At 51.0% G+C, this 19438-nt stretch overlaps 1 protein-coding gene across 1 annotated transcript in view; it reads right to left on the bottom strand.

Moving 5' to 3' along the window:
* LOC147663027 (C-type lectin domain family 2 member B-like) overlaps positions 1-19438 on the bottom strand; it is a 105320-nt gene that overhangs the window by 70577 nt on the left and 15305 nt on the right. The window lies entirely within an intron of this gene.

Genomic DNA, 19438 nt, shown 5'->3' on the forward strand with positions numbered 1-19438 from the left:
ACTCGGGTGCAGAGTGTGCACTCTCACGCAGGATGCGGGACAAAGTCTATGGTAGCTAGTAAAGACAAAGTTAGTGTTCTTGGGCGAACCCGACCTGGTAGGAGGAAAACGAAAGTGGATTCTGACCCTTGGATAGTGAGGCTATGCTGGGGCACCGAAATGCCGAAGTTACCTAGCCCAGGGGCTGCAGCTGCATATGTCTCAAAAGACGTCGGGAATCCTCGTAGACGGACCAGGAGCCTGAAGAAAGAAGTTGCTGGCAGGCGACCAGTGAAGATAGTTCGAGTGATCCAAGCCTGGATAGAAGATGGATGACACCTGAAAGCAGAGGGGACCAAGTTCGTGACTACTAGCCAGTAGTCAGGTGGCACCAGGAGGGCACCGGATGGTAGTCACCTCGACTAGGTGAGTGGGCGACGTTGTGCTCTGCAGATCTCACGGACCAGGAGGCGTTGTCGGCGACCAGGATGGAGGTGCGAGCTGTCCCACGATGGATGAAGCTGTCGGCGTTGCTGGACCCAGGATTGGGCAACAAAGCCTTGGCAAATTCAAGCCCACGCGGTGGACTCAAAATGGCGTCTGGAGTGGAACAGGAGGGTCCGGGGTGCTCCTCTTTTGGAAGGGAGCAAGGGCCAGTCTGGAGCAACCAGACCAGCAGCAGTGATGTCGTCGGGCGTCGTTAAGAAGGCCACAAGCCAGCGGGCTAGTAGCCAAACAACGCGGTGAGCAGCAAAAAGCAGAAGGGCCCCAAGCAGATCGTGGAGATGCTGGGGGGATGAGCTTCTGGGCTGGAGCTGCTCAGGGTCGGGGCTTCTCGGAACCCAAAGCACTCACCAGAGGATCCCTCGGCGGTCGTGCTGGAAAGAAGTCGTGCAGTCTTGAAGATGGCCGGTCCCTCGAGGTCTCGTCGCACCCACGGTTCTCAGCTTAGCTGTAGAGGTGGGTAGAGGTCAGAGGTGCCAGGGAAGCCGGTTCTCGTCGAGCTGGGCAGTCGGATTCCGGAGGAAGGACTTACAGCAGACCGCAGTGTTCGCAAGATGGTGCCTGCGGATGCAGGGTGACTACTCCTTAGTCACAAGGGAGAATCTTGAAGAAGAAATCTTGAAGTCCTTTCGTAGAAGGTCGTGTCTTGATTCCAAAGGTGATCTAATTTGGAAGGGGGCCCGCTCCTAACTTTATACTAGGAAAAGGGGCTGACCCGGTGACTAGGTCCTGCCTATGGGTGGGACTAGGAGGGGGGTGGTTACACCCCTTTCCCATGCCGGACTTTCCCCAGGCCAGGGGCTGGTGTGCCCCTGGAACTGGTTCTGGCCGGCCTATGCGTAGTGAGCACCGGGGTGCCACTCTGCAGTCACCTTCCTGTAAAGCCCTGCCTACCCAGGATACACAAAACCCTGTCTGGGATGGTGCTAGCACCGCCCCTGACAGGAAACCCTTTGTCCAAGCTCCCCTCGCTGGAAGGACTCCCAGCTGTAGGGGGTCAGACTTGTGTCTGTGGTAGCAGCATCCATTTTGTGATGCTGAGGCTCGAGTTAACTTTAACCGGGGTTCAGGGTTACATACATGTCGTGTCCCTCTAGAAGGGTGGAATGCTAACCCCGTCGCCAGAATTGGCGAGGGGTTAGTATTCCAATTCGTATGACACCTTACTCGACATGGTTTGATAAAGCAATACCAGAGTTGGCATATAACCGCGAGGATTATAATGCACTTAAGAGTATATGGTATGCAATATTATGTAACAGCTATTAGGACTTGGTTCCGCAAGCTGCAAACGGGCTCAGCTCATGCCAGAGCACCATCTCACATGATTCCAAGCACTCTGCCTTCAGGATTGTTAAGGCCTGCCATAGGAGTGACTTATAGGAATCTATGTGTCAATTTTAGGGTTAGATATAGGTATACTATATCTACAGCAAGGGGTGATTACACCACCTTGCCCCAGCTGTCGTGCAGCCAGTTGTGTCAGATTTTAGATGGCCATCCAGGGGTGGCATAATACATGCTTCAGCCCCTGGTAGGCCCTGGGTACACCTATGCCCTGAGTTACAGGGTCTGATAAAGTGGTCCCGTCCCAATTGGAAATGTACCTAAGGTACATGGAATCCATTTTAGAGAGAGAGCAGTGGGCCTGGGGTCCTGATTGGCAGGGCCCCAGTCAACTAAGTCGGAAAACCAGCAAAACACCAGGCAAAAAAGTTGGGGGTAACCATAGTCAGGTATCTACCTTCCTACACAACCCCCCCCCCCCCCCCAAACGAAAGGAGATAAGGCTATCCTTGTCCAGGTAAGCCTATATTGCCTGAGTGGCCATATGAGGTGGTACATGCACTGGCATGGTTACCCCCTGTATCATGGTCCACTAAGCAATCCCTCACCCTAAGGGTATCTGAGGGTCTCCACCATAGGGAATCACTACCTGTGGGGTGCTTTGGCAAAGGAAAAGGCTGGTGTGGGAATGGAGCACTGAAGTGAGACTCCACTACTGTTGGGCTCAACTTCCTCCAATCACCATCCACCATATGTGCCTTTCTTTCCAGTACTGAGTTGCTATGAGCTCTCAGGGTCAACCTCTGGCTACCTAAAGCTGGAGGCTGAGTCCCTCTGATTGTCCCAATTGGAAATGTACCTAAGGTACATGGAATCCATTTTAGAGAGAGAGCAGTGGGCCTGGGGTCCTGATTGGCAGGGCCACAGGTCAACTAAGTCGGGAAAACCAGCAAAACACCAGGCAAAAAAGTTGGGGGTAACCATAGTCAGGTATCTACCTTCCTACATACAGAGCGAATAATTAGGGTTTGTAATGAGAATACCTCCCATGGGAGATGCAGTATGTCCTAGTGATGTTTAGTAGAGGTTGAGCATTGATTTTCTTGGTCCTTTTCAGATGAAGCTACCATAGCAAATGTATCTAATGGCCTTGGTAAAATTATGTGGTCAAGGCATATGAGCTGCAGATCTCGCACTTAGCATTATATCACCATCTGGTGTTGGGCTTGGATGCTTGCACGTTGTTGTTGTCTTGGAAGAAGTCTTTGTAGTCACGAGATAGGCGACTCCTCCCTTGGACGATAGTGAGCATGGGCATCGACTCCATCCTTAGATTGTTTTTTTTCTGCCATTGAAATCAGATGCAACCTTTGTACTCTGGTTCGAAATCTCGATTTCAAACTACTTCAATGCGAAAAACTTTCATAAACTCTTTCGATTGACTTTGAACATCATCAGCTTTGACGCAACTTTCATCAGCTCGATTCCGGTCGTTGACGCGGGCTGTTAGGCCTATCCACGCCGTGAGCCCTTCGGCTCATGGAAAGGACGCCATTCAAGAAATGCCCCAGTGTGGAGCAAAATTCCCGCAGGTGATAGGCACAAGGTCTGCAACCTGTGCCTATCACCTGAACACGACGAGTCCAGCTGTCCAGCCTGCACATCCTTTCGATGGAAGAAGACCATTCGAGATCGAAGGGCTCGGTGACACATCTTGCAGAGATCAGCTTCGGAACCAGTGGACATCTTCGACGAAGGCCCAGATGTCCCAGAAGAAGATTCCGAATATCTCCAAATCGTATCAGAGGCAGAAGACTCAGATGACCCCATCACTCTTGGTCAACGAGTGAGTAATACTGCTCCTACGCCAACCCTACCACCAAAACCAAAGGCAATGGTCAAGACTTCGCCTGCTGGCCCCAGTCGTGACCAAAAACACACTTCAGAAGCCCCGCCTCCGGGCCCGGCTCCTAGGAGAAAAGAAAAGCCTTCTGGTAGCTAGTGACCGAGCCAACCGCATGTACCAATCCCACCTGCACCTTTGGCACCAAAACCAAAAGAACTCTCTGCTCTGAAATCGGTTCAGACGCCTTCCCCCTTCAAAGACAAAATCGGCCCGAAAACCTCAAGGCCCGTGGATAATCCGGCTTCAAACGTTTCCAAGCCTAAAAATCCTGTTTCGGCTTCGAAACCAAGAGCCTTCGAGCCAAAAGTAAGCCTTAGGACTCTACCACGCCTTCTATGGCAAAAGACAATAAAAGTCAACACCAACCCCGCTCTGAAACTAAAATAATCGGCACCGAAAGCAGTTCCTGAGGAAGAGGAACTTTTTCAGCCGGATCCTGTTGATCCTAAACAGAAAAAGATTTATATTGATCCAGAAACAAGACTTGTCACCACTGTGCCACAGAGGAAGAGGAAGTTAGACACAGCACAGGCTCCTCCAGTGCCTGCTCCTCCAGTGCCTGTAAAGAAAAAGGACTCAGCCACATCACCTATGCATCCTTCTTCTCCCATACTTCCTTCTAACACACTTCCTCTCCCTAAATCTATTACACCACCTCAAACTGAGACCTCTCTACCTCATACACCCCCAGATGATGAGGATGATGAGGACCTAGGGGTGGGTGGTGACCCAAATGACCCTTTCACGTATCCAACCGACCCACATGATTGGGAGTACCCTATCCCAACAGATATACCAGACGCCCCAAGCCCACACACATACCCCTCAAAACCATCTACCCCAGACGATAATATTGGTTTTGGACAGTTGATTAATAGAACTGCCATCTATCATGGCGTCACGATGCACTCAGATGCAGCAGAAGAGGATTTTCTGTTGGATACATTTGAACAGTCCCAAAAGACAGTGCAAATATTTCCAATGATTAAGGGAGTCATTAAACATGCCCCAGAAGTGTTTAAAGATCCCGGACGTGCCAGGATTCTTAACCCTAGAATAGAAAAAAAAATATAGACCTGCCCCTGCAGATCCTGCTTACATTAAGGGACAGTTGCCTTTGGATTCTCTAGTAGTTTCCAACGCGAGAAATCGTGCCAATTCCCAAACCTCCGGGGAAGCGCCACCCCCTGATAAAGAATCAAAATTGCTAGAAGCCGGTAGGCGTGGCTTGGAGAGCCAGCATGGCGGACGCGCTCTAGACGAGCTCCGTCCGGCCCGCCGATTATCCTGGTCCCCACAACCATTTGTTGCTCGAAGTGTTGCCTGACCCTTGATGTTTCCCGGCCCGGGGCTACGGTGGTGTTTTTCGGTGCCCTGTACTTGTTTCCTGGAGCCTGTGACCCGGGTGCGGAGGAGCCTAGGCGCGGCTGGTGACGCCAGGGCCTGGATTATTGTGGCTGCCCAGCCTGGTGAGGGGACGGACCTGGCCTCGGGGCACCTTCCGGGGCCCAGACTATTTTGGCTGCGGCGCGTCCAGTGAGCGGAGGCCCCCGCTTCGCTTGCAGTGCGTGTTGGGACCCCCCGGCTCACTTGCTCCTGTCGGGAGTGGGCAGCGTGGGGGACAGGCCCAGTGGAGGGCCGGGAGCCGGGAGCCGAGAGCTGCGGCACTGGTGCGCCTGGTGAGGCGGTGTTGCGGAGCGGCCTGCTCTGATCATCGGCCCCTGCGGCGGTCGCGCTGAGAGCGCCGCCGCCTGGCGGAGACCACGGACACAGGGCACAACGAGTCCCTGGGGCCATTTGGTGGATTGTGGCACCGGTGCGCCGGGTGAAGCGGTGTGGCGGAGCGGCCTGCCCTGATCTTCGGCCTCCGCGGCGGTCGCGCTGGGAGCACCGCCGCCTTGAGGAGACCACGGACATGTTATGCGGCGGATCCCTGGGGCCTTTTGGTGGATTAGCAGCGGAGCCAGGATCGGCGTGGGAAAGCCGGCTGGGGCCCATTGACTCTCCTGAAGATACCTGGGGCCGTCCCTGGGAGGCCTTCCATTCCCTGGTGGGGGGTGCGTTGGTGCCTGGCTGTGGTGGGCCCTTCCCCGGCTCAGCTAGACTCTCAGTTGCACCTGCTGCGTGGCCACTGGTGGTGGTGGTGGCGTTCGAGTGGGTGCCCCCTCTCCACGTGAATGTCAATTGGAACAGTGCCTAGTGGAGTGCCGGCCTGAGACCGGCGGCCATGACGAGAGGGAAGGGTGGCGCGGCGCACCATGGGCCAAATGACAAATACACTGCGCCTGGTGGGGGAGCTGGGGCACCTGGGGGACGGCAGGAACCCGGGCCAGACAATGCGACCCTAATGGCGGCGATCACGCAGTCCCAGGACACGCTTCAGGCGGAGATCGGAGCAGTGGGGGCTGATGTGTCGCTCCTGCGGCAAGACCTGCGTAATGCAGTTTCCCGCATCGCGGAGGGGAGACTCTCAGGAGTTGAGGACGACGTCGCTGCCCTGAAACGGCAGGTGGCCAAGATGGAGGGGGTCCAGAAGGGGTTGGCCCTGCGGGTCGAGGATGCAGAAAGGTGCGCGCGGTGCAATAATCTGCGCTTTGTTGGATTTCAGGAGGGCTGACATGGAAGCCTTTTTGAACCGCTGGTTGGAGAGCTGGCTTCCCCCTGATGCTCTGTCCCGTTGCTTTGTAGTGGAGTGGGCTCACCGGGCTCTCATCCAGAAACCACCGGAGGGGTCCCGCCCGCGACCGGTCATTGCGAAGCTGCTGAACTACCATGACCGCAATGTCATCTTGAAGCAGGCTAGGCTTCGGGAACCGATCTTTTTTGAGAACACTCGCATTATGGTTTTCCTGGACTACACACGTCTAGTTCAGCAGCACCGCCAGTCCTTCCAGGCAGCTAAGGCCCGTCTTCGTGAACTTAAGCTCCCCTATGCTCTCCTCTTCCCGGCCCGACTGAGAGTGGTGTTCCAATCGGGCACACATTTCTTTGATACACCGGAGGAGGTTTTTCAGTGGACTGACAAGACCGTGCGGGTGCGGCTACATACACTGCCTGGACTGCATGCTGACTCCTCAGCTAGGGGAGCTCCATCTGGGAATGCTCGGGGCTCCCGCCGAGAAGGGTACTGGCGGTCCAGATCGCGGCAGTGCTCCGGCCCTGGTGGGGCAGTTGATCCAAGACCCCCGGCATCCGAACATTGAGCAGTGACTTTGGGCTTGGCTTGCTATATATGCTCTGTGCTGCTCTGCTTAGGCCCCTTCTGCAGACATGGTTTGGCTCTGACTTTGAGTTGTTGGCTGTGGGGAAAGGTTTCTGATGTAGGACGCTCTCATTCCCCCCCCTTTCTTAGGGTTTGGTGGTGTGAGGGGGTAGGTCTAGGAGGTATAGTTTGTTGGGAGGAGATCAATTGGCGTGGGGGACCTCGAGACCCGCGTTGGGGCTGGGGTACCCACCTAGCCGCGACAGATACTTCAACAGTTTTGAGGTATGGGGGTGGGGGTGGGGGTTGGGAGTTTCTGGTTGGGGGGTGTCTGGTTGGGGATGGGGGGGTTGCACAGCTTGGGGGGGGGGCCCGGAATTTCACTTTTTGTTCTGTCCTTTTGTCCGCATGTTCATGTATTCCTTGAAGCGACTCTCAGATGATGCCTTGCGTTGATACGCCCCGGGGGGCCCTGGGGACCCTGCGTGTCCTTAGCTGGAACGTTCGGGGTGTTTTGGATAAAAGCAAGCGTGGGGCTGTGTTACGACAGGCAAAGCGTCTAGGGGCTGACATCCTTCTGCTCCAGGAAACACACATGTTGGGCACTAAGTTACTGTGCCTGCAGAGATTTGGCTACCAACAGGTTTACCATGCTGGGTTTGCGCGGGGGTCCAGGGGCGTTGCTATCCTGGTTCATCGTAGGGTCCCTTACACCCACACGAAGCTCTGGCAGGACACGCAGGGGAGATATGTAGTGATAGAGGGGGTGGTGGGAGGGACTCCCATAGTCTTGGGTTGTGTATATGCCCCGCCGCCTTTGCAATGGTCCCTCATAGAGAAGCTATACACTGTGTGGGCTGATGTCCCGGATGTGCTGATGGCAATTGGTGGTGACTGGAATGATGTTATGGATGCTGCTAGGGACAGGTTCCGGCGGGGGTGCGAGGTGCCGGTGGGCCGCCCCACAAAGCTGCAGGGTTTGGTGGCTGGTATGGACTGGATTGATTCATGGAGGCATACTCACGGCGCTGCACGTGAATATACATACGTTTCGGCGGTGCATGGGTCCTTCTCGAGACTTGACTACATTTTCATTCCCAGGGCAAGGGTGGGCTGCCTGGAGTCGGCGACGATCCATCCCCGGGGTCTCTCCGATCATTCCCCGGTGTCAGTGGAGCTGCAGCTAGGTTGGGGGAGATAGCTGTTTCGGTGGCGCATGTCGGTGTTGCATTTCAGCAGGAGGACTATAGGCGACATATGCGGGAGGCACTGTCCGCCTACCTTACATTTAACGTGGGCTCTGTTGAGGGGGCCACTACGCTATGGGAAGCCCTGAAACCTACACTGAGGGGAGTGGATATCGCCTGGTGTGTGGAGGCGCGGAAGCGCAAACGAGAGGCATTGGTGCATGCGGAGGCTGAGGTGGGGGCCTTGGAGTTCAGTAGTAGACAGACAGGTGAGGCTTGTGATGTGAGTCAACTCCTGCTGGCGCAACAGTCTTATGCTGCGTTACTTATGGACGAGGCTCATCAGATGTGGCTTGCCACACGTAGTAGAATCTGTCAGTGGGGAGATGAATCCAGCAAAATGTTGCATAGGCTCTGTCAAGGGGTCTTTCATGCGCAGCAGTTACCAGGGCTAGTCACGTCGGACGTTCTCCCCTACTATCAGGCCTCTCATTTATTGGTGTTGAATGAATGGTGGTACGGTGACCGTGCGGATCCGGCTTATGCCATGGAGCGCTTCTTGATGGGTTCCAATACGCTTCATACTATCCTTTACTCTGCGCCCCTGCGTAGTGCACTGCCCAGAGTTACTCGGGTGATATTTCTCATCTGGAATCAGGCCCTGCGCCGTGTGGGGTGGTGGAATGTCCTGACAGCAGAGACGCCTTTATGGCACAATGGCTGCTTCCCAGCTTTGGTCTCCCTACAAGGTTTTGCAGGGTGGGTATCTCGACCTTAGGGGATGTGATTCGCGCATATACCAAACACTGGTCATTCATAGTTCTCCTACACTTCAGAAACTCAGGGAACACTGGGAGGGAGATGTGGGGGAGATGGAGGAGGAGGACTGCAGGGAGGCACTGGCTTCACCTAGGGGTGCTGCTATTGCGATGCGCCTCCGCTTGGTCCAGTTCAAATACCTGCATAGGGTCTATTATACAAGAGTTTGTCTGTTTCGGGCGGGCCTGATTGTCTCGCCGGTTTGTCTTCGCTGCCAGAGTGAGGAGGGGACATTCCTTCATACTGTATGGAGTTGCGGGATTGTAGCGCATTTCTGGAGAGGGGTTTTGGCCTGTTTAGCGGAGGTGTTGGGGTGGGAGCTCCCGAACATGCCACAGTTTGCCTTATTGCATGTCATGGATGGGGTAGGGGGAAACATATACAAGAGACACTTGATATTACTAGGCCATACCACTGCTAAGAGAGACATAGCCAAAGGGTGAAAAGATCCCATGCCCCTAAGATGACGGTCTAGAAGAGGGGCCTAGAATTTTATATGGGCCTGGGGCGCCCAATCTTTTTAGCTAGGGGTTGCCCTCGGAAGCATTTTAAAATTTGGAAACGCTGGGCAGATTACAGGGGGGTGTGGTTGGAGCCTCCAGCAGAGCAGGGTGATTTAACTCAGGATGGGTGAGGGGGGGTGTGTAGGAGAGTCTGGAGTATGGTGGGGACGGGATGCATGGACTACATGTGTACGATTATATGTATGGTGTAATACATGTTCGGTGTGGTTTTCTTTTCCTAGCTATTTTTCCCTGGTCCTATTGAAAGCTGTGCGACTGCGGGGGGAGGGGTGGGGGAGGGGGGCAAGGGGGGAGTTGGGGAGAGGGGGGGTTGTGAGGGGGGAGTGGGTGGGGGTAAAGTTGGGTGGGTTGGGGGTGATTCATGTTTTCTTTGTAGTGTTTGTCTATACAGTGGAAAAGTCAAATGCTAATGATATTGTGATGTTTATTTTGACAGGCTCCCCTGGGAGTCAGGGCCCTGTGCTGCATCTGCAACTATGACAATAAAAATTTTGTTAAAAAAAAAAAAATTGCTAAAAGCTTCTGGCAAAAGGGTAGCTGCGTAAGCAGCCAATCACTGGCGCATAGCCAACACGCAGGCACTGCTCGCAAGATATGATAGGGCTCACTATGACCAGTTAGAAACCCTACTACAACATTCGCCTGATCAATATAAAACACAAGCAAATTATCTCATCCAAGAGGGCAAGCTAATTTCAAACGCATCAATAAAATGCGCACTTGACGCGGCAGACACTGCCTCTAGATCCATCAATACCAGTGTGCTCCTTAGGCGAGATGCCAGCCTGCTCATCTCAGGCTTTAAGCAGGAAGTCCAGACTACTATCCTCAACCAGCCGTTCAACCAACAACTACTTTTTGGCCTGGCTATGGACACTGCACTTGAAAAAAAGAAAAAAAGAGACTGAGACTGCTAATTCCATGGGAGCTTTACAGTCTCCACAAACATGTGGCTCTTTTCGTCACTCCTTCTAGAGGGGTGTTGGACTTGGCCCGCAGGGCAGGTTCACCCCTAGACTTTTTGCCTTATTTGTGACCCTGTGTCAGTGATTTTTGGGTCCCTGCGCACTTTCCCCTGAGTCCCAGAGTGAAAGTGCGTGCGTGTAGTATGGCTGGCCTGCCCTCCCATAGGAATGCATGGGGAATGTGTGTGTCCCTGGTAGTTCCTGATGCGTGGGGAGTGCAGGCTCGAGTTTAGTATGTATAAACTCGTGAGAGTGAATGCTGCAAGATGGTGTCTGCGGCATGTTTGTGTCTAGTTGGGAAGTGCTACTTCTGGACATTGAGATATGTGTGCATGTGCTGTGAGGGTGCTGGAGCGTGATTGGCTGGAGCTGGCTGGCATGCCAGGCTCCAGGAAGTCTAGATGGGTTTGCCCGGTGGTGAGTGGGAGATTAGCATGAGTGATGTGGGGGAGGAGTGTACCTGTGTCCTGGATGGGCTGGGTTTTCCCCACACAATGCTGGCTCCGCCCCCCTGTGGTGTGTCTAACGACCCTAGCCTCCCCAGTGAATGAAATGGGTGGTTGGGCCATCAAGAGTACTCCAGAACCAGCTGCGACTGGTTTTCCCCCACCCTGCACATTGTAACAAAGGAATTTACAGTATAAGAAGGGGCTGTGTCCCCACTGAAATTGTTCTACTTTTGAATCCTGCCAGAGGGGGCTGTGGCTGCTGCTGGGGCCAGGAGGAACCGCCACTTGGGGAGTCTCCCTGCCTGGAGACCCAGTGTGCTGGCTCTTGGCCCAGCCTTGCCCCCCCTGCCCCTTGATAGGACTTTTTGCTGGGCTTGTTGGCCCCTAGCGCTGGGAGCGCTGAAACCGCCTGCCTAGCGCTTGGGAGCGCTTCGTTTTCCTTCTAGCGCTTGGGAGAGCTTTTTGATTGCCTTAAGCGCTTTCTTTTGCTTATAGCGCTTGGGGAGCGCTGTATTTGTGTTTTAGCGCTGGGAGCGCTTCTCTCTCATCCTTAGCGCCTGGAAGCGCTCTGTGTGCTTCAGCCGGTGCCCACCCGGCCTTGCCCCGCACCTTGCTGTATTTATTGTGGTCAGGATCGCCGCCGCCGCCCGGCCGGAAGTCAGGCAGGCCGGGGGCGGGACGAGCGGGACACCAGGAAGCTGACTGAGTTCCCCGGGCCGCGCTCTGATTGGCTGCCGGCCCGGGACCTGCCTGGAGAGTGAGGAAGCCGGAAGCTGCCTGCCGGGGCTCCCATGGGAAGGGAGAGCCCCGGGGGGAACGAGAAGAGGCCTGCAGCAGCTGTCCTGCCTCCAGCGAGGCCCCAGTGAAGAGGAGCAGGGCCGAAGAGGAGTCCTGTTCCCCTGTGAGGAGAAGCCTCGCCCGCCGCACCCAGCCGAGGAGCAGCCTCGGGGAGAAGAGCTGCAGCACCAGAGACCGGTGAGTGCCCGCCCCTCCCCTCCAGAAGCGAGTCACTTGGGCTGAGAGGCCCGTGGGGCCTCAAGTGATTCCCGAGTCCCCAGGAGGGGGACTCCAACGACGTGCCAGTACTCCCAAGGCGCCCCACGTGTTCGTTGAGCCCGGAGAGGCTCTAGACACGGCGCACTTTGTGTTGAGCCTGAAAGGCTCTTAGGGGGCATTTGTGAGTGACCCGAGTCCCCAAGAGGGGGACTCCAACCCGAGCCAGAGAGGCTCCAACGAGAGGAAGCACCTCCGCGTTCCTGTGGAGCCCCGAGGTGCCCCGGGGGCACCAGTGGAATTAGAGCCCAGCGTGGCTCTTGGCAACATCATTGCTTTGGGTCCCCAGAGAGAGGGACCCCACAGCCCAGCGAGGCTGCACCGTTCGTTGCTGGAGCCCTGAGAGGCTCAGCAGCCCCCCCCCTTTACTGGTGAGAGAGCCTAAGAGAGGCTCACCAGTGCCACAGTGGTGGTTCTTTGAGCCCAGAGAGGCTCCAACTTTGCGCTAACTTTCCCTGCTCCAGTTGTCCAGCACTTAGTGGACAACTGCCACGTTTAGGCCCTGACATTGGGACACCGGGACAAGTCACAGGTGGTGACTGGTGAGTTTGGGGAGATAGTTAGTGACCTTTACACCTCTGAATGTTACGGCATCATGTGTTTTGCTTACACCTCTGAATGGGTAGATTATTCATCATGTGTTTCGCTTTAGCACCTCTGAATGTATTGTTGATGCGTCATGTGCCTTTACACCTCTGAATGTTACGACATCATGTGTGTTGCTGATTCTGCACCTCTGAATGTATTGTTTATGCGTCATGTGCCTTTACACCTCTGAATGTTACGACATCATGTGTGTTGCTTTTACACCCCTACAGGTAGTGTGACGTGTAGGTGGTTGTTTTCTCCCTAGTACAGGTGGTGCTAGTGAGGCCCTGTTACCAGTGATTACTGGTGGCATACTCTACTTTTATATGGTGTGCTAAAGTGCTATTACTGAAAGTATTGCTTATTACTGAGTATATTGCTGAAGTGCTATTACTGAAAGTAATGCTTATTACTGAGTATATTGCTAAAGTGCTATTACTGAAAGTATTGCTTTATTACTGAAGGTATTGCTTTAGGGCTGAAAGTATTGCTGCTAAAAGTGTTGATACCCTTGACAGTGGTTCAAGTGGCCCTGTCCTGTACAAATATCCCTTGTAAATTCCGCCCGTGCCTGATTGGCACAGTGTAATAAGATGTGTGTTTTATCTGATGTATATTTTTATAATACAAAGGCTATTTTTACATAACCTTGTGTGGAGTGTTTCTTTGTGGTGGGCCTTGGGTGTTGTTGCTGGGGTGCATGCGCAAATACTTAACTTACATCGCCTCCAAGTTTAGCCTTGACTGCTCGCGCCACGTTACCTAGAGGGCGAGTAGGGGTTGCCTTGGTGTGTGACTCCCTTGCCCTGACACCTAGAACTGGCGATCCCTGACTGACCTCGACGCGAGTCTTGGCCGGCCAGGGTCCCGGTTCTAACAAGGGGCCTCCAAAAACATGGGAGCAGACAACTCATCTTCATTTAAAGCCACTACACAAGCATCCCCCAATAGAGGATACTTTAGAGGCGGGTACAGAGGAAGTAACAATAAAGAAAGAGGTCAAGGTAATAACACTCGTGCCTCCCTGCCACTAAACAGTGACTTCCCTCCGCTTCCCCTAGACCATCACACTCCAGTCGGGGGGAGCTTATCACAGTTCCTTCCTGTCTGGGATTCCATCACAACAGACAAGAGGGTGAGACAAATTATCCAGTATGGTTACTGCCTAGAACTTACAGCTACCCCCCCCCCCACACATACCATCCAAGCAGTGTCCCATGTCCACAGAACATCTTACGCTCGTAAAACAAGAGGTTCTCTCACTGCTTCAAAAGCACAAAATAGAGACTGTTCCTTTACAACATCAAGGAACAGGGGTTTACTGGCTGTACTTCCTAATACCCAAGAAAGACGGGACTCTAAGACCAATACTCAATCTCAGGCCCCTCAACCTATATATACACTCAGATCATTTTGATATGATCACTCTCCAACAAGTGCTCCCGCTGCTGCAACAAGGCAACTTCCTTGACACACTAGATCTCAAGGACGCCTACTTCCACATTGCCATACATCCTTCTCATAGGAAGTATCAAAGGATTGTAGTAGATGGATGCTGGACTTGGCCCTTTTTGACAGGTTCACCCTTAACTTTTTGCCTTAAGCTCTGACATGGTGGTAGTAATTTTAGGCCTCTGCGCACTTTAGCACTGTGGCCCAGTGTTAAGTGCGTGCACTCTCTGAGTGCGTGTGGTGAGACTGGCCTGCCCTCCCATGGGAATGCATGGGGGATATGGGTGTCCATGGTAATTCCTGGTATGAGGGGAGTGCAGGGCAGAGATTAGTATGTGCGCACTCGTGTGAATAAATGCTGCGCAATAGTATGCGCAGCTTTATTGTGGTTATTTTAGAAATGCCACTTTTAGAAGTTGGCATTTCTGTGTACTGTGTGTCTGCCTGCCTGATGTGAATTGCATGTCTGGCTTGTGAGTGACAGGTGCTGGATGATGTGGGTGGCTCCAGGAGCCAGGATGAGTCTGCCCAGTGGTGAATAGGGAGATCTGCATGTAGATGGGAGAGAGGAGTTGCACCTGGGACCTGAATAGGACTGTGCCTTCCCTCCACAATGCCGGCTCCGCCCCCTGTGGTGAGTCTGATCGCTGAGCCCCAACCAGACAAAGGAGAGAGGAGCTAAGCAAAACAAAGTGCTCCAAAGCTCCCCTAAACCAGTTGTATATGGTTCTCCCATGCCTTGCTTTTTTACACAAAGGATTTAGTAGTATAAACATAGGGGCTGTGACCCCATGTAAATATTCAGTCTTTTCAGTCTTCTGGCGTGCTGTTCCTGCCAGGGCGTGCTGCTCCTGGGGCCCGGGGGGTGGGGGGGAGGGGCTGCCATTAGGGCTTGTCTCCTTGGGCCATGCTTTGCCCCTGAATACCTCAAGGACTTCTTAGAGCCCTTTTGCCTTTTTCTTCCCAGCTTCCAGAACGTTAAAGGAGCTTGTCCTGATCCTATCGCCTGGTGAGTGCTTTATTTTAATTTCCACAGGAAGAGGAGCGGGGGCTGTGCAACGTCACGCTACCTAGAGAGAGAGAGAGGAAATCCCCAGATTAGGTATTCCTTGTGACACCTGCAGCGCGGGTGCCCAGCCTGATTACTTCTTATCTCATTGAGCAGGTGCTCACCCTGCGTCTTCGTTTTCATTTAATTAATGCGCGGGTGCCCACCCCACGACTTGGCTTTTATTACAGAATAGCGGGTGCCCACCCCGCTTTATATTTTTCGTGAAAAGAGAGTCTGCCACTCATTATGACAGGAGGGAAGAGATCCCCGCTGCGGCCCCGAGCGTCCGAAGCGGAAGTCAGGCAACAATGTGCCTGGTGGCAGGCGGGACTTCCAGTTTTGCGGAGGAAGTCCAGCGCACTCTCTAGCTGCCTGATGAGATGTCGGGAGCCCCGCAGGCTCCATGCTGAAGTGGTGCCGGTCCCAGAGGCCGGAGAGGAGACCAGAGGAGTCTGGTAAGGGGAGCTGGTGCAAAGGGGGCACGAGGCACATTGTCGGTGACTGCTCCTCTGTGCCGGATATCAGAAGTCTCCAATCAGCCAGGTGAGTGGGGCTGAATTTTACCATGTTTGGGGGGCGTTAAGGCACGTAGTTGGTGCCCGCCCCAGTGTAGTGCTAGTTTTCACGGTGGCGCCGCAGTTGCGGGCCACCGCCACATCTTGGGCATATTGGTGTTAAGGGCCAGAGGGCCCCGTGTCCACTCCAATGCTTTGGGGGCACAAATCCTGAGCGGCCCTGTTTTGGCAGTGGGCCGCTCAAACTAGGCCATATTTGTTTTAAAGGGCCCCAGAGGGGGGCCCGTGGGCCCGTGCTGCCCCATATGGGCCATTGTTCCCCAGCTGCCCCACTTTGCAGGGGTCAGCTGCAACGCTTGGGGGTCATAATAGTTTTAGGAGCCTGCGCGCTCCAACAAGGGCCCAATAGTTTAGGGGCCCCTGAAGGTCACCATGCTAGGTGCGTTATTTACTTCCAGAGCCCCATGTGACTCCAATGTTTCGCTATTTGTTTTCAGAGCCCCGTGTGGCTCCAACGAAGGGGGCACATTTGTTTTAAGGGCCATTTAGAGCCCATGCCTCATTTTAACTTTCCCAGCTGCCAGCAAGTAGTGGGAAGCTTCACTGTTTAGGTTGTTCTTTATTTGGGGACATGTCTTCTACGCTGGGAGTGAGATGCACTCCTCTGCCCCAGTACTTTCCTTCACAGCTGCGCAGCACTTAGTGCCAGCTGCAACGTTTAGGTTTGCGCAATTGCGCACCCCTGACTCCTGCTGCATTGGCAGCGCGCCCTGACTTTTGGACAGAGGGCATTTGAGCCCTTTAGAGATTGCCAGTTGGCCAGGGGTACTATTAGGTTTGTAGGGCGCCAGGCCCTTATGTGATTTATATAGGTGCTAGGAAATGTAATTTATATAGTATGTTTCATGCACCCTGATTTATGCTCTAGATGTGATTTTAGGATTATAAGGTTTTACCTACTGTGTTATGTTTTATGTTTATCTTCTACTGTGATTTAGGTATGATTTATTCCCTACTGTGGTTTATGTTAGTAAGTTTATTTTCTAATGTGAATTATGTTTAGGAGATTAGAGTCTACTATGTTTAGGCTAATGAGGTTGGCGCAGAATATATTTCTCGCCTAATGTGGTACTGTGCATGATATGATTAATGTTGGAGGATGATGCTGAAGTGTAGTGCTTACCAGTAATTACTGGTTGTCGTCTACGTTTATGATATGTTCTTACTTTTACTATTTTTTACCAAGTGATGACTTGGGCAGTGGCCCATGTGGCCCTGTCATGTGTAAATAATCCCCTGCAAATATTGCCCAGTGCCAGATGGCAGTGTATATTGTGTGATTAACATCTAATGTGTTTTATGATAATACAAGGGCTATTTTTATATGTGGAGTTCATTTTGTACTGTGCCTACTATGTTGTTGCTGTGTGTCTTGCACAAAGACTTTAGACATCGCCTCCGGGATAAGCCTGACTGCTCGTGCCAAGCTACCAAGGGGGTGAGCAGGGGTTATTTTTGGCTTGTAACTCCCTTGCCCTGACTAGAGTTGCGGTTTCTGCCTGGCTTTGGCGCAAACCTTAGCCAACCAGAAATCCCATTTCTAACAATGAACAACACTATCGGTTCACAGTCCTTCCATTCGGAGTCACAACTGCACCCAGAGTGTTCACGAAGTGCCTTGCAGTAGTACCAGCACATCTCAGAAGACAACAGATCCATGCTTCCCATATCTAGATGACTGGCTAATAAAAGCCAAGTCATTCAATCAGTGTGTTCAACACACTCATCAAACCATTCAGATATTACACAACTTGGGGTTCACGATCAACTATGCCAAGTCGCATCTCCAGCCCTCTCATACACACCAATATCTGGGGGCCACAATAAACACCTCCACAGCTCTAACACATCCCAGTCCAGCCAGGATAGCCAGCATACAAGCCCTTGTCACAAAATTTCAAGTCCAACACTCTCCCAGACAGAGTGTTCATGCAGCTCATAGGCATGATGGCATCTTGCATTTTAATTGTACAGTAAGCAAGACTTCAAATGCGTCCATTACAGAAATGTCTAGCACATCAGTGGAATCAGGCTAAAGGACAACTTATAGATCTGGTGTTGGTGGACAGCCGCACACATCGCTCTCTGCAGTGGTGGAACACAAAAAACGTGTCCAAAGGGCAGCCGTTCCTCAAACCTGTTCCACACATAGTACTCACAACAGACGCATCACTCACAGGATGGGGAGCCCATCTCCTCGGACATACAACTCAGGGCAGATGGACCACTCAACAAAAAGTGCTCCACATCAATCACCTAGAGCTACTGGCAAAATTCCTAGCACTAAAATCTTTCCAAGTGCATGTACAAAACAAAGCTGTCTTGATCCGGACGGACAACATGACAGCCATGTACTACATAAAAAAAGGATCACTGAAATAATATAGACTGCCAAAATATCGACCTGCAAAAATATCGTTGCCAAAATATCGACAGACAAAATATCGACTTTCTATCTACAAACAGGTAAGTACAAAAATATCGAGTACAAAATATCGTTAACAATAATATAGATGTAAAAAATATCGACTTTATTAAAAACAGTGTTAAATTAAATTAATATTAAATTTTAATTACTAAAATATACTTAAAAATACTTAAATTAAATTATAATAATTAAATAATAAATGAAAATAATAAAAATATTTTTTTACAATCTTATTTATTGACCCTGAACCCTAAAATATACCCCTTTACCCAAAAACCCAAAACTGACCCTGAACCCTAAAAATACCCCTTTACCCAAAAACTAAAAACTGACCCTGAACCCTAAAAATGCCCCTTTACCCAAAAACAGAAAACTGACCCTGAACCCTAAAAATGCCCCTTTACCCAAAAACTGAAAACTGAACTTGAACCCTAAAAATGCCCCTTTACCCAAAAAACTGAAAACTGACCCTGAACCCTAAAAATGCCCCTTCACCCAAAAACTGAAAACTGACCCTGAACCCTAAAAATGCCCCTTTACCCAAAAACTGAAAACTGACCCTGAACCCTAAAAATGCCCCTTTACCCAAAAACTGAAAACTGACCCTGAACCCTAAAATTGCCCCTTTACCCAAAAACTGAAAACTGACCCTGAACCCTAAAAATGCCCCTTTACCAAAAAACTGAAAACTGACCCTGAACCCTAAAAATACTCCTTTACCCAAAATTTATCAATATTATTTAATTACCAAATAATTATTAATTAACAATAGCAATAAAGTAAATATATTAGCACATTAGCTGTAATTATTTTAATAATTAATATTATTTTTTCCCAATTAATTACTTAACAATAACACAAAATTATATATATTTAAATGTACTCTAATTAATGTAATTAACTAATTACAATTAATCAATTACCAATTAATTACTAATTCAAAATATGTACAAAATTATATTAATTAATTAACTAATTATTATTAATTATCAATTAATTATTAATTATAAATATTTACAAACATATATTAATTAATTAATTATTATTAAATTACTTCCCACCCTATTCCCCTATAAACCCACAACCCGCTACAGAATTACATAACGCAATTATTAAAAAAACAAAATCCATTTAATAAAATATTTTATAACATTAATACACACTTTTCACACATATTATTACATAAATAGACACTATAAAATATTATTTATTATTAAAAATTCGATATTTATGCTATCTATATTTTATACAGTCGATATTACTTCACTTACCTGAAAAACGATATTTTTGTAGTCGATATTATGTCCAGTCGATATTTTGTCCAGTCTATATTTAAAACTCGATATTATGTCCAGTCGATATTTTGGAGTCGATATTTTGTCTGTTCACCATAAAAAAACAAGGAGGCACACATTCTCTGCAACTGTCCCAGCTCGCACAGAACATTTGGAAATGGACCATCCCACAAA

The sequence above is a fragment of the Lissotriton vulgaris genome, unplaced genomic scaffold (genome assembly GCF_964263255.1).
Source record: "Lissotriton vulgaris unplaced genomic scaffold, aLisVul1.2 SCAFFOLD_2054, whole genome shotgun sequence".
In the NCBI taxonomy this organism is placed as follows: domain Eukaryota; kingdom Metazoa; phylum Chordata; class Amphibia; order Caudata; family Salamandridae; genus Lissotriton; species Lissotriton vulgaris.